Here is a 16,369-nt window from a genome sequence, read left to right as displayed (position 1 = left end):
AAAAAAAGTAACGTTTAAGGGGATGTGACCTAAATACGGTCCAACTAACAAGCAGAAAATGAATCGTGGCGAACACACACATGTATCATGGCTTTGCTGTACATATGTGGAAATTCATTCCATGGGCAACGCACGAAAAGACCGTTGCCATGTGGTCTTCAGTGGATGTCACTGTCTGGAAGTCTAGAACTCTAATGCAACAGAACTTTGAGCTGGCCCTTGCTTAGCTTGGGAGGAAAGATTTGTGATGGAAAGTAAATTTGGATTTGTGAGCTTCCATCAGCTTAATTTCGACCAATGGAGCCTTAGAGCAACTCCAACGGGGCGACTCAAACGGACGCGTGCTTTGTCCGTTTGGGTCGGCCAGGCGGACGTGCGTGTCCGCATTTTAAAATGGATCGGCTTGACCGCCCAACGGGGAGGCCAACCCAAATATGCCGGCGTGAAAAAAAATTGCATGAAATAAATATAATAAACATAATTAAACATAAGTGGCCGGTCAAACGCCAGCCAAAGTCCACTTAGATCTAATTAAACATTAAAAAAGTCTACGCCCGTCTGCTTCCGCCCCGCACGCTGCCCTAGACGTCGTCGGCCTTGCCCTTGCCCTTGTCGTCGATGTCGCCATCATCGGTGAGGTCGATGAAGATCAGAGTAGGGCCAGCCCACCCGAACGCCGCCTGGTACGCTGCCAGGGCAGCCTCTCCGGCGTCTGCTGGGGCGGCGGCATTGCGGCCAGCCGTGCGCGCTCCTCCTCCTCCTCGAGCCGGAGCGCCTCCGCGTCACGTTGGAGCATGGCCTCGTAGCGCATCTGCTTCTTGCCATCGGCCTGCTCCTGGCGGAGCCAGTGCTCCTTCCAGCGCTCGAGGTGGGCCACCTCCTGCTCTGGCGTCGCGGGGAAGTGGACAGGAGGCACGCTCACCCACTCACGGTACTGGCCCGTCCACGAGTAGGCCTCCTTCGGCCAAGTGGGTGGAGGTGGGGAGCGCTTCCGCGTCGGCTCCGGCTCTGGCTCCGGCTTGGGCGGCGATGGTGGCGGTGGCGGCACAAAGAGCGGGTGTGGACGGAGTCCCCCGCCGCCGACAGCGCAAGGACTTGCTCCAACCCATCCCAGTGCACGTCCTCTTCGAGGCGGCTAGCCTCCAACGCGTGCTGCAGGGCCTCCTCGAGGGCGGCTTGGTACTCCACCTCCGCCTCCATGTCCTCCGGCTCTACCTGCGGGGGCGGCGGTGGGAACGGCGGCGGGACGGTGACACCCGAGCGTCGTTGCTCCTCGTGTTTGAGGGCGAACCACGCCTCCCAGTTGGGGGAGTCGGCGGCGTACTCTGGCAGCCGATGCTGCTCCGGCGTGAGCTGTGCGCGGCGCCTGCGCACCTTGTTGTCGTGCGCCCGCTGGCTCCGCGGAACTGCCGGCACCGGGATCTGCTGCAGATCCAGATGCCAATGGTGCAGAAGCGTGACATCGGGGTACGACAGTGGTTGTTTGTACTCCCAGTGCCACCGCGCTTGGTGCACCGGGATGTGCATGCTGGAAATATGCCCGAGAGGCAATAATAAAATGATTATTATTATATTTCCTTGTTCATAATAATTGTCTATTATTCATGCTGTAATTGTGTTATCCGGAAATCATAATACATGTGTGAATACATAGACCATAACATGTCCCTAGTGAGCCTCTAGTTAACTAGCTCGTTGGTCAATAGATAGTCATGGTTTCCTGACTATGGGAATTGGATGTCATTGACAACGGGATCACATCATTAGGAGAATGATGTGATGGACAAGACCCAATCCTAAGCACAGCACAAGATCGTGTAGTTCGTTTGCTAGAGCTTTTCCAATGTCAAGTATCATTTCCTTAGACCATGATATCGTGTAACTCCCGGATGCCGTAGGAGTGCTTTGGGTGTACCAAACGTCACAACGTAACTGGGTGACTATAAAGGTATACTACAGGTATCCCCGAAAGTATCTGTTGGGTTGACACGGATCGAGACTGGGATTTGTCACTTCGTATAACGGAGAGGTATCTCTGGGCCCACTCGGTAATGCATCATCAAAATGAGCTCAATGTGACCAAGTGTTTGGTCACGGGATCAAGCATTACGGTACGAGTAAAGTGACTTGCCGGTAACGAGATTGAACGAGGTATTGGGATACCGACGATCGAATCTCGGGCAAGTAACATACCGATTGACAAAGGGAATTGAATACGGGATTGATTGAATCCTCGACATAGTGGTTCATCCGATGAGATCATCATGGAACATGTGGGAGCCAACATGGGTATCCAGATCCCGCTATTGGTTATTGACCGGAGAGTCATCTCGGTCATGTCTACGTGTCTCCCGAACCCGTAGGGTCTACACACTTAAGGTTCGGTGACGCTAGGGTTGTAGAGATATTAGTATGCGGTAACCCGAAAATTGTTCGGAGTCCCGGATGAGATCCCGGACATCATGAGGAGTTCCGGAATGGTCCGGAGGTGAAGATTTATATATAGGAAGTCCAGTTTCGGCCATCGGGAAAGTTTCGGTGGTAATCGGTATTGTACCGGGACCACCGGAAGGGTCCCGGGGGTCCATCGGGTGGGGCCACCTATCCCGGAGGGCCCCATGGGCTGAAGTGGGAGGGGAACCAGCTCCTGGTGGGCTGGTGCGCCCCCCATGGGCCTCCCCTTGCGCCTAGGGTTGGAAACCCTAGGGGTGGGGGGCGCCCCACCTGACTTGGGGGGCAAGTTCCCCCTTGGCCGCCGCCCCCCTTGGAGATGGGATCTCCTAGGGCCGGCGCCCCCTTAGGGGCCCTATATATAGCGGGGGAGGGAGGGCAGCCAAACCGAAGTCCCTGGCGCCTCCCTCTCCCCTCGTAACACCTCTCCCTCTCGTTGGAGCTTGGCGAAGCCCTGCCGAGATCACCGCTGCTTCCACCACCACGCCGTAGTGCTGCTGGATCTCCATCAACCTCTCCTTCCCCTTGCTGGATCAAGAAGGAGGAGACGTCTTCCCCAACCGTACGTGTGTTGAACGCGGAGGTGTCGTCCATTCGGCGCTCGGTCATCGGTGATTTGGATCACGACGAGTACGACTCCATCAACCCCTTCTCTTGAACGCTTCCGCTCGCGATCTACAAGGGTATGTAGATGCACTCCTCTCCCTCGTTGCTAGATGACTCCATAGATTGATCTTGGTGATGCGTGGAAAATTTTAAAATTCTGCTACGTTCCCCAACAGTGGCATCATGAGCTAGGTCTATGCGTAGTTTCTATGCACGAGTAGAACACAAGTTGTTGTGGGCATCGATTTTGTCAATTTACTTGTCGTTACTAGTCTTATCTTGATTCGGCGGCATCGTGGGATGAAGCGGCCCGGACAGACCTTACACGTATGCTTACGTGAGACTGGTTCCACCGACTGACATGCACTAGTTGCATAAGGTGGCTAGTGGGTGTCTGTCTCTCCCATTTTAGTCGGATCGGATTCGATGAAAAGGGTCCTTATGAAGGGTAAATAGAAATTGGCATATCATGTTGTGGTTTGGCGTAGGTAAGAAACGTTCTTGCTAAAAACCTATAGCAGCCACGTAAAAAATTTGCAACAACAATTAGAGGACGTCTAACTTGTTTTTGCAGCATGTGCCGTGTGATGTGATATGGCCAAAAGGATGTGATGAATGATATATGTGATGTATGAGATTGATCATGTTCTTGTAATAAGAATCACGACTTGCATGTCGATGAGTATGACAACCGGCAGGAGCCATAGGAGTTGTCTTAATTTATTTATGACTGGCGTGTCAACTTATACGTCATGTAATTACTTTACTTTATAACTAACCATTAGCCATAGTAGTAGAAGTAATAGCTGACGAGACAACTTCATGAAGACACGATGATGGAGATCATGATGATGGAGATCATAGTGTCATGCCGGTGACGATGATGATCATGGCGCCCCGAAGATGGAGATCAAAAGGAGCAAAATGATATTGGCCATATCATGTCACTATTTGATTGCATGTGATGTTTATCATGTTTTACATCTTATTTGCTTAGAACGACGGTAGCATAAATAAGATGATCCCTCGCAATAATTTCAAGAAAGTGTTCCCCCTAACTGTGCACCGTTGCTAAGGTCCGTTGTTCCGAAGCACCACGTGATGATCGGGTGTGATAGGTTCTAAAGTTCGCATACAACGGGTGTAAGCCAGATTTACACACGCAATACACTTAGGTTGACTTGACGAGCCTAGCATGTACAGACATGGCCTCGGAACACGGAAGACTGAAAGGTCGAACATGAGTCGTATGGAAGATACGATCAACATGGAGATGTTCACCGATGATGACTTGTCCGTATCACGTGATGATCGGACACGGTCTAGTTGAGTCGGATCATGTATCACTTAGATGACTAGAGGGATGTCTAATCTAAGTGGGAGTTCATTAAAAATTTTGATTAGATGAACTTAATTATCATGAACTTAGTCTAAAAACCTTTGCAAAATATCTTGTAGATCAAATGGCCAACGCTCATGTCAACCTCAACTTCAACGCGTTCCTAGAGAAAACCAAGCTGAAAGATGATGGCAACAACTATATGGACTGGGTCCGGAACCTGAGGATCATCCTCATAGCTGCCAGGAAAGCATATGTCCTAGAAGCACCGCTAGGTGAAGCACCCATCCCAGAGAACCAAGACGTTATGAACGCTTGGCAGTCACGTGTTGATGATTACTCCCTCGTTCAGTGCGGCATGCTTTACAGCTTAGAACCAGGGCTCCAAAAGCGTTTTGAGCAACACGGAGCATATGAGATGTTCGAAGAGCTAAAAATGGTTTTCCAAGCTCATGCCCGGGTCGAGAGATATGAAGTCTCCGACAAGTTCTACAATTGTAAGATGGAGGAAAATAGTTCTGTCAGTGAGCACATACTCAAAATGTCTGGGTTGCACAACCGCTTGTCCCAGCTGGACATTAACCTCTCAGACGAGGCAGTCATTGACAGAATCCTTCAGTCGCTCCCACCTAGCTACAAGAGCTTTGTGATGAACTACAATATGCAGGAGATGGTGAAAACTATTCCTGAAGTATTTTCAATGCTGAAATCAGCGGAGGTGGGAATCAAAAAGGAACATCAAGTGTTGATGGTCAATAAAACCACTAGTTTCAAGAAAGGCAAGGGTAAGAAGAACTTCAAGAAGGACGGCAAGGGAGTTGCCGCGGCCGGTAAATCAGTTGCCGGGAAGAAGCCAAAGAATGGACCCAAACCTGAGACTAAGTGCTTTTATTGCAAGGGAAAGGGACACTGGAAGCGGAACTGCCCCAAATACTTAGCGGACAAGAAGGCCGGCAACACTAAAGGTATATGTGATATACATGTAATTGATGTGTACCTTACCAGTACTCGTAGTAGCTCCTGGGTATTTGATACCGGTGCAGTTGCTCATATTTGTAACTCAAAACAGGAGCTGCGGAATAAGCGGAGACTGGCGAAGGACGAGGTGACGATGCGCGTCGGGAATGGTTCCAAGGTCGATGTGATCGCCGTCGGCACGCTACCTCTACATTTACCTACGGGTAAACCTCAATAATTGTTATTTAGTGCCAGCTTTGAGCATGAACATTGTATTTGGATCTCGTTTAATATGAGATGGCTACTCATTTAAATCCGAGAATAATGGTTGTTCTATTTATATGAGAGATATGTTTTATGGTCATGCCCCGCTGGTCAATGGTTTATTCTTAATGAATCTCGAACGTGATGTTACACATATTCATAGTGTGAATACCAAAAGATGTAAGATTAATAATGATAGTCCCACATATCTGTGGCACTGCCGCCTTGGTCACTTCGGTGTCAAATGCATGAAGAAGCTCCATACAGATGGACTTTTGGAGTCTCTTGATTTTGAATCATTTGACACGTGCGAACCATGCCTCATGGGTAAAATGACCAAGACTCCGTTCTCCGGAACAATGGAGCGAGCAACCAACTTATTGGAAATTATACATACTGATGTGTGCGGTCCAATGAGCGTTGAGGCTCGTGGTGGCTATCATTATGTTCTCACTCTCACTGATGACTTAAGTAGATATGGGTATGTCTATTTGATGAAACACAAGTCTGAGACCTTTGAAAAGTTCAAGGAATTTCAGAATGAGGTGGAGAACCAACGTGACCGAAAGATAAAATTCTTACGATCAGATCGTGGGGGAGAATATTTAAGTCACGAATTCGGTACGCACTTAAGAAAATGTGGAATCGTTTCACAACTCACGCCGCCTGGAACACCTCAGCGTAACAGTGTGTCCGAACGTCGTAATCGCACTCTATTGGATATGGTGCGATCTATGATGTCACTCACTGATTTACCGCTATCATTTTGGGGATACACTCTAGAGACAGCTACATTCACTTTAAATAGGGCACCGTCTAAATCCGTTGAGACGACACCGTATGAATTGTGGTTTGGGAAGAAACCTAAGCTATTGTTTCTAAAAGTTTGGGGATGCGATGCTTATGTCAAGAAACTTCAACCTGAAAAGCTCGAACCCAAGTCAGAAAAATGCGTCTTCATAGGTTACCCTAAGGAAACCATTGGGTATACCTTCTACCTCAGATCCGAAGGCAAGATCTTTGTTGCCAAGAACGGGTACTTTCTGGAGAAAGAGTTTCTCTCGAGAGAAGTAAGTGGGAGGAAAGTAGAACTCGATGAAGTACTGCCTCTTGAACCGGAAAGTAGCGCAGCTCAGGAAGATGTTCCTGTGGTGCCTGCACCGACTAGAGAGGAAGTTAATGATAATGATCAAGGTACTTCGGATCAAGTTGCTACTGAACTTCGAAGGTCCACAAGGACACGTTCCACACCAGAATGGTATGGAAACCCTGTCCTAGAAATCATGTTGTTAGACAACGATGAACCTTCGAACTATGAAGAAGCAATGGCGGGCCCAGATTCCAACAAATGGCTTGAAGCCATGCAATCTGAGATAGGATCCATGTATGAAAACAAAGTATGGACTTTGACAAACTTGCCCGATGATCGGCGAGCGATAGAGAATAAATGGATCTTTAAGAAGAAGACGGACGCGGATGGTAATGTTACCATCTATAAGGCTCGACTTGTCGCTAAGGGTTATCGACAAGTTCAAGGGGTTGACTACGATGAGACCTTCTCACCCGTAGCGAAGCTGAAGTCCGTCCGAATCATGTTAGCAATTGCCGCATACTATGATTACGAGATATGGCAAATGGACGTCAAAACGCCATTCCTTGACGGCTTTCTTAAGGAAGAATTGTATATGATGCAGCCGGAAGGTTTTGTCAATCCTAAGAATGCTAACAAGGTATGCAAGCTCCAGCGCTCCATCTATGGGCTGGTGCAAGCATCTCGGAGTTGGAACGTTCGCTTTAATGAAATGATCAAAGTGTTTGGGCTTATGCAGACTTATGGAGAAGCCTGCGTTTACAAGAAAGTGAGTGGGAGCTCTGTAGAATTTCTCATATTATATGTGGATGACATACTTTTGATGGGAAATGATATAGAACTTTTGGACAGTATTAAGGCCTACTTGAATAAGTGTTTTTGAATGAAGGACCTTGGAGAAGCTGTTTACATATTAGGCATCAAGATCTATAGAGATAGATCGAGACGCCTCATAGGTCTTTCACAAAGCACATACCTTGATAAGATATTGAAGAAGTTCAATATGGATCGGTCCAAGAAGGGGTTCTTGCCTATGCTGCAAGGTGTGAAATTGAGCTCAGCTCAATGTCCGACCACGGCGGAAGATAGAGAAAAGATGAGTGTCGTCCCCTATGCCTCAGCCATAGGGTCTATCATGTATGCCATGTTGTGTACAAGACCTTATGTAAACCTTGCCGTGAGTTTGGTAGAAAGGTATCAAAGTAATCCCGGCATGGAACACTGGACAGCGGTCAAGAACATCCTAAAGTACCTGAAAAGGACTAAGGATATGTTTCTCGTATATGGAGGTGACGAGGAGCTCGTCGTAAAGGGTTACATCAACGCTAGCTTCGACACAGATCTGGATGACTCTAAGTCACAAACCGGATACGTGTATATTTTGAATGGTGGGGCAGTAAGCTGGTGCAGTTGCAAGCAAAGCGTCATGGCGGGATCTACATGTGAAGCGGAGTACATGGCAGCCTCGGAGGCAGCGCATGAAGCAATCTGGATGAAGGAGTTCATCACCGACCTAGGAGTCATACCCAATGCGTCGGGGCCGATCAATCTCTTCTGTGACAACACTGGAGCTATTGCCCTTGCCAAGTAGCCCGGGTTTCACAAGAAGACCAGGCACATCAAGCGTCGCTTCAACTCCATTCGTGAAAATGTTCAAGATGGAGACATAGATATTTGCAAAGATCCGTTGACTAAACCTCTTCCGCGAGCAAAACATGATAACACCAGAACTGTATGGGTGTTTGATTCATCACAATGTAACTAGATTATTGACTCTAGTGCAAGTGGGAGACTGTTGGAAATATGCCCTAGAGGCAATAATAAAATGATTATTATTATATTTCCTTGCTCATGATAATTGTCTATTATTCATGCTATAATTGTGTTATCCGGAAATCATAATACATGTGTGAATACATAGACCATAACATGTCCCTAGTGAGCCTCTAGTTAACTAGCTCGTTGATCAATAGATAGTCATGGTTTCCTGACTATGGACATTGGATGTCATTGATAACGGGATCACATCATTAGGAGAATGATGTGATGGACAAGACCCAATCCTAAGCATAGCACAAGATCGTGTAGTTCGTTTGCTAGAGCTTTTCCAATGTCAAGTATCATTTCCTTAGACCATGATATCGTGTAACTCCCGGATGCCGTAGGAGTGCTTTGGGTGTACCAAACGTCATAACGTAACTGGGTGACTATAAAGGTATACTACAGGTATCCCCGAAAGTATCTGTCGGGTTGACACGGATCAAGACTGGGATTTGTCACTCTGTATGATGGAGAGGTATCTCTGGGCCCACTTGGTAATGCATCATCAAAATGAGCTCAATGTGACCAAGTTTTTGGTCATGGGATCATGCATTACGGTACGAGTAAAGTGACTTGCCAGTAACGAGATTGAACGAGGTATTGGGATACCGATGATCGAATCTCGGGCAAGTAACGTATCGATTGACAAAGGGAATTGAATACGGGATTGATTGAATCCTCGACATCGTGGTTCATCCGATGAGATCATCGTGGAACATGTGGGAGACAACATGGGTATCCAGATTCCGCTGTTGGTTATTGACCGGAGAGTCGTCTCGGTCATTTCTGCGTGTCTCCCGAACCCGTAGGGTCTACACACTTAAGGTTCGATGACGCTAGGGTTGTAGAGATATTAGTATGCGGTAACCCGAAAGTTGTTTGGAGTCCCGGATGATATCCCGGATGTCATGAGGAGTTCCGAATGGTCCGGAGGTGAAGATTTATATATAGGAAGTCTAGTTTCGGCAATCGGGAAAGTTTCGGGGGTAATCGGTATTGTACCGGGACCACCGGAAGGGTCCCGGGTGTCCACCGGGTGGGGCCACCTATCCCGGAGGGGCCTGTGGGCTGAAGTGGGAGGGGAACCAGCCCCTGGTGGGCTGGTGCGCCCCCATGGGCCTCCCCTTGCGCCTAGGGTTGGAAACCCTAGGGGTGGGGGGCGCCCCACCTGACTTGGGGGGCAAGTTCCCCCTTGGCCGCCCCCCCCCTGGAGATGGGACCTCCTAGGGCCGGCGCCCCCCCCCCTTAGGGGCCCTATATATAGTGGGGGGAGGGCAGCCGAACCGAAGTCCCTGGCGCCTCCCTGTCCCCTCGTAACACCTCTCCCTCTCGTTGGAGCTTGGCGAAGCCCTGCCGAGATCACCGCTGCTTCCACCACCATGCCGTCGTGCTGCTGGATCTGCATCAACCTCTCCTTCCCCTTGCTGGATCAAGAAGGAGGAGACGTCTTCTCCAACCGTACGTGTGTTGAACGCGGAGGTGCCGTCCGTTCGGCGCTCGGTCATCGGTGATTTGGATCACGACGTGTACGACTCCATCAACCCCGTTCTCTTGAACGCTTCGGCTCGCGATCTACAAGGGTATGTAGATGCACTCCTCTCCCTCGTTTCTAGATGACTCCATAGATTGATCTTGGTGATGCATAGAAAATTTTAAAATTCTGCTACATTCCCCAACAGTGCAGGCGCCGGGGACCAGGGCGGAAATGCGGCGCCGCTGGAGGAGGAGGGGGAGCGAAAGCACGGGAGGACAAGGCGTCGGGGGTGCCCTTTCCCTTGCCATTGCTACTACTGAAGAGGCATGTGGGCGCGCCAGGGTTTGCGGTCGCCGGTGAGGAAACAAAGGGAGTGGTGGGGGGGCCAGATGTGGACGGGAGAAGCGGGTGAGGCTGGCCCCCGCCGCACACGTGGTTAAAAAAGAACGCTTCCATTGGCTGACGCGTGGGCCCGCTGTCGGTGGTCGTCATAAATAAGACGTCTAGTGGCGGTTGGGTGGCCTACAGGTGGGGACGCGGCGGACGGCGAGGAGACGCGCGGCGCGTCCGCTTCGCGTCCGCGCCAACGCATTCCAGGCGCAATTTTGGGCCGGAAATGGGTTGGCGCGGATGCCAGGCGGACACGATTTGAGTTTGGGTCGGCGCGTTGGGCCTCCAATTTTGTCCGTGCTGACCCAAACAGATGCAGGCGAACGAAATGGGTCACCCCATTGGAGTTGCTCTTAGAATCGCATTTATGTTGTCACGCGAACGACCAACCCGGAGTAGCACGTGATGTTTGACAAGCACGTGCGCCGAATAACTCTGCAACCAAATAATAAAAAGTCTCTTGTGTCCCCAACACACCAAATACAATGGTAAATTATATAGGTGCATTAGTTCGGCGAAGAGATGGTGATAAAAGTGTAGTAATGATAGTAGATATTGATTTTTGTAATAGGAACAATAAAAACAGCAAGGTAGCAATTGATAAATTGGAGCACAAATGGTATTGCAATGCTTGAAAATGAATCCTAGGGTCCGTACTTTCGCTAGTGCAATCTCTCAGTAATGCTAATATAAGTGGATCACATAACTATCCCTCAACGCAACGAAGAATCACTCCAAAGTTCTTATCTAGCGGAGAACATAATAAGAAATTGTTTGTAGCTATTCTTTCCGATCGGTCTATCCAAGAGTTCGTACTAAAATAACACCAAGTTAGTCTTTCCGGTCAATTTATCAAGAGTTCATACTAAAATAACACTAAGTTATTCTTTCCGATCGATCTATCCATGAGTTCGTACTAAAATAACACCAAGTTGGTCTTTCCAATCGATCTATCAAGAGTTCGTACTAAAATAACACTAAGTTATTCTTTCCGATCGATCTATTAAGAGTTTGAAGGAAATATGCCCTAGAGGCAATAATAAAGTTGTTATTTATATTTCCTTATATCATGATAAATGTTTATTATTCATGCTAAATTGTATTAATTGGAAACTTAGTACATGTGTGAATACATAGACAAACAGAATGTCACTAGTATGCCTCTACTTAACTAGCTCGTTGAATCAATGATGGTTATGTTTCCTAAGCATAGACATGGGTTTTCATTTGATTAACGGTATCACATCATTAGAGAATGATGTGATTGACTTTACCCATCCGTTAGCTGATCGTTTAGTTTGTTGCTATTGCTTTCTCCATAAATTATACATGTTCCTATGACTATGAGATCATACAACTCCCGAATACCGGAGGAACATGTTGTGTGCTACCAAACATCACAACGTAACTGGGTGATTATAAAGGTCTCTACAGGTGTCTTCGATGGTGTTTGTTGAGTTAGCATAGATCGAGATTAGGATTTGTCACTCCGATTGTCAGAGAGGTATCTCTGGACCCTCTCGGTAATGTACATCACTAAAAGCCTTGCAAGCAATGTAGCTAATGAGTTAGTTACGGGATGTAGCATTACAGAACGAGTAAAGAGACTTGCCGGTAACGAGATTGAACTAGGTATTGAGATACCGACGATCAGATCTCGGGCAAGTAACATACTGATGACAAAGGGAATAACGTATATCGTTATGCAGTTTGACCGATAAAGATCTTCGTAGAATATGTGGGAGCTAATATGAACATCCAGGTTCCGCTATTGTTTATTGACCGGAGACGTGTCTCGGTCATGTCTACATAGTTCTCGAACCCGTAGGGTCCGCACGCTTAACGTTTGGTGACGGTCGGTATTATGAGTTTATGTGTTTTGATGTACCGAAGGTAGTTCGGAGTCCCGGACTTGATCACGGACATGACGAGGAGTCTCGAAATGGTCGAGACGTAAAGATCAATATATTGGAAGCCTATGTTTGGACATCGGAATGGTTCCGAGTGAGTTCGGGCATTTTCCGGAGTACCGAGAGGTTACCGGAACCCCCCGGGGAGCATATGGGCCTTATTGGGATTTAGGGAAAAGGGAGAGGGGCTGCCTAGGTCCGGCCGCTGATGTCTACTACACAACCTTCTTCTTGTAGATGTTGTTGGACCTCCAAGTGCAGAGGTTTGTAGGACAGTAGCAAATTTCCCTCAAGTGGATGACCTAAGGTTTATCAATCCGTGGGAGGCGTAGGATGAAGATGGTCTCTCTCAAGCAACCCTGCAACCAAATAACAAAGAGTCTCTTGTGTCCCCAACACACCCAATACAATGATAAATTGTATAGGTGCACTAGTTCGGCGAAGAGATGGTGATAAAAGTGCAATATGAATGGTAGATATAGGTTTTTGTATTATGAAAATATAAAAATAGCAAGGTAACATGCAACAAAGAGTCACTCCAAAGTCACTAATAGCGGAGAACAAACGCAGAGATTATTGTAGGGTACGAAACCACCTCAAAGTTATCCTTTCTGATCGATCTATTCAAGAGTCCGTAGTAAAATAACACGAAGCTATTCTTTCCATTCAATCTATCATAGATTTCGTACTAGAATAACACCTTAAGACACAAATCAACCAAAACCCTAACGTCACCTAGATACTCCAATGTCACCTCAAGTATCCGTGCGTATGATTATACGATATGCATCACACAATCTCAGATTCATCTATTCAAACCAACACAAAGTACTTCAAAGAGTGCCCCGAAGTTTCTACCGGAGAGTCAAGACGAAAACGTGTACCAACCCCTCTGCATAAGTTCACGAGGTCACGGAACTCGCAAGTTAATCACCAAAACATACATCAAGTGGATCATGTGATATCCCATTGTCACCACAGATAAGCACATGCAAGACATATATCAAGTGTTCTCAAATCCTTAAAGAGTCAATCCGATAAGATAACTTCAAAGGGAAAACTCAATTCATCACAAGAGAGTAGAGGGGGAGAAACATCATAAGATCCAACTATAATAGCAAAGCTCGCGATACATCAAGATCGTGCCAACTCAAGAACACGAGAGAGAGAGAGAGAGAGAGAGAGAGAGAGAGAGAGAGAGAGAGAGAGAGAGAGAGATCAAACACATAGCCACTGGTACATACCCTCAGCCCCGAGGGAGAACTACTCCCTCCTCGTCATGGAGAGCATCGGGATGATGAAGATGGCCACCGGAGAGGGATTCCCCCCTCCGACAGGGTGCCAGAACGGGTCTAGTTTGGTTTTCAGTGGCTACGGAGGCTTCTGGCGGCGGAACTCTCGATCTATTCTGCTCCCTGATGTTTTTATGGTATATTGATATATATATATATATATATATATATATATATATATATATATATATATATATATATAGGCGAAAGAAGTTGGTCAGGGGAGCCACAAGGGGCCCACGAGGGTGGGGGCGCGCCCAGGGGGGCAGGCGCGCCTCCCTGCCTCGTGGCCACCTCGAAGCTTCCTTGACTTCAACTTCAAGTCTCCTGGATCACGTTCATTCCAAAAATCACGCTCCCGAAGGTTTCATTCCGTTTGGACTCTGTTTGATATTCCTTTTCTGTGAAACACTGAAACAAGGGAAAAAACAGAAACTGTCACTGGGCTCTGGGTTAATAGGTTAGTCCCATAAATAATATAAAAGTGCATAATAAAGCCCATAAACATCCAAAACAGATAATATAATAGCATGGAACAATCAAAAATTATAGATACGTTGGAGACGTATCAGCATCCCCAAGCTTATTTCCTGCTCGTCCTCGAGTAGGTAAATGATAAAAACATAATTTTTGATGTGGAATGCTACCAAACATATTTCTCTAAGTAATTATCTTGTGGCATGAATGTTCAGATCCATACGATTCAAGACAAAAGTTTAATATTGACATAAAAATAATAATACTTCAAGCATACTAACAAAGTAATCATGTCTCCTCAAAATAACATGGCCAAAGCAAGCTATCCCCAAAAAATCATATAGTCTGGCTATGCTCCATCTTCACCACACAAGGTATTTAAATCATCCACAACCCCGATGACAAGCCAAGCAATTGTTTCATACTTTTGGTGTTCTCAAACTTTTTCAATCTTCACGCAATACATGAGTGTGAGCCATGGACATAGCACTATAGGTGGAATAGAATGGTGGTTGTGGAGAAGACAAAAAGGAGAAGATAGTATCACATCAACTAGGCGTATCAATGGGCTATGGAGATGGCCATCAATAGATATCAATGTGAGTGAGTAGGGATTGCCATGCAACGGATGCACTAGAGGTATAAGTGTATGAAAGCTCAACAAAAGAAACTAGTGCGTGTGCATCCAACTCGCTTGCTCACGAAGACCTAGGGCATTTTGAGGAAGCCCATCATTGGAATATACAAGCCAAGTTCTATAACGAAAAATTCCCACTAGTATATGAAAGTGACAACATAGGAGACTCTCTATCATGAAGATCATGGTGCTACTTTGAAGCACAAGTGTGGTAAAAGGATAGTAGAATTGCCCCTTCTCTCTTTATCTCTCATTTTTTTCTCTTTTTTTGGGCCTTCTCCTTTTTTATGGCCTTTCTTTTCTTTTTTTTCGTCCGGAGTCTCATCCCGACTTGTGGGGGAATCATAGTCTCCATCATCTATTCCTCACTTGGGACAATGCTCTAATAATGATGTTCATCACACTTTCATTTACTTACAACTCAAGAATTACAACTCGATACTTAGAACAAAATATGACTCTATATGAATGCCTCCGGCGGTGTACTAGCATGTGCAATGACTCATGAGTGGCATGTATGAAAGAATTATGAACGGTGGGTTTGCCACAAATACAATGTCAACTACATGATCATGCAAAGCAACATGACAATGATGGAGCGTGTCATAATAAGCGGAACGGTGGAAAGTTGCATGGCAATATATCTCGGAATTGCTATGGAAATGCCATAATAGGTAGGTATGGTGGCTTTCTTGAGGAAGATATATGGTGGGTTTATGGTACCGGCGAAAGTTGCGCGGTACTAGAGAGGCTAGCAATGGTGGCAGGGCGAGAGTGAGTATAATCCATGGACTAAACATTAGTCATAAAGAACTCACATACTTATTGCAAAAATCTATTAGTTATCGAAACAAAGTACTACGTGCATGCTCCTAGGGGGATAGATTGGTAGAAAAAGACCATCGCTCGTCCTCGACCGCCACTCATAAGGAAGACAATCAATAAATAAATCATGCTCCGACTTCATCACATAACGGTTCACCATACGTGCATGCTACGGGAATCACAAACTTCAGAACAAGTATTTATCAAATTCACAACTACTCAACTAGCATGACTCTAATATCACCATCTTCATATCTCAAAACAATCATCAAGTATCAAACTTCTCATAGTATTCAATGCACTCTATATAAAAGTTTTCATTATACCCATCCTGGATGCCCATCATATTAGGACTAAATTAATAACCAAAGCAAATTACCATGATGTTCTAAAGACTCTCAAAATAATATACGTGAAGCATGAGAGTTCATCTATTTCTTCAAAATAAAACCATCGTCATGCTCTAAAAGGATATAAGTGAAGCACTAGAGCAAATGACAAACTACTCTGAAAGATATAAGTGAAGATCAATGAGTAGTCGAATAATTATGCAACTATATGAAGACTCTCTAAAATTTAAGAATTTCAGATCTTGGTATTTTATTCAAACAGCAAGCAAAACAAAAGAAAATAAAATGACGCTCCAAGCAAAACACATATCATGTGGCGAATAAAAATATAGCTCCAAGTAAAGTTACCGGTGAACAAAGACGAAAGAGGGGATGCCTTCCCGGGCATCCCCAAGCTTAGGCTCTTGGTTGTCCTTGAATATTACCTTGTGGTGCCTTGGGAATCCCCAAGCTTAGGCTCTTGCCACTCCTTATTCCATAGTCCAT

Source organism: Triticum dicoccoides, chromosome 2A, assembly GCF_002162155.2.
Source record: "Triticum dicoccoides isolate Atlit2015 ecotype Zavitan chromosome 2A, WEW_v2.0, whole genome shotgun sequence".
Taxonomy (NCBI): Eukaryota; Viridiplantae; Streptophyta; class Magnoliopsida; order Poales; family Poaceae; genus Triticum; species Triticum dicoccoides.
The sequence above is the reverse complement of the archived record's forward strand: the minus strand, read 5'-3'. Positions refer to the sequence as shown.